We start from the raw sequence: 225 nt of genomic DNA, 5'->3' as shown, positions 1-225 counted from the left end.
ATAAGGCAACTGGATTCAATGGAAGACTCAAGCTGGGAGTGATAGTAATGGAGAGACTGCCATCCTCTGAAAGGATGTTAAATGGTGTGTGGTTGGAGAGCATGTGTAGCTCTCACAGGACTTTCCAAGAGGTCTCTACCCACCATCACCACCCCGCCCCTCCTGCTTCCTAGCACTGTCACTCTCTGAGTCAGGGAAGTCTCTGTTGTTTCAGCTGTTAAGGTA

Source organism: Pteropus vampyrus, unplaced genomic scaffold (assembly GCF_000151845.1).
Source record: "Pteropus vampyrus isolate Shadow unplaced genomic scaffold, Pvam_2.0 Scaffold68, whole genome shotgun sequence".
Classification (NCBI taxonomy): domain Eukaryota; kingdom Metazoa; phylum Chordata; class Mammalia; order Chiroptera; family Pteropodidae; genus Pteropus; species Pteropus vampyrus.
The sequence above is the reverse complement of the archived record's forward strand: the minus strand, read 5'-3'. Positions refer to the sequence as shown.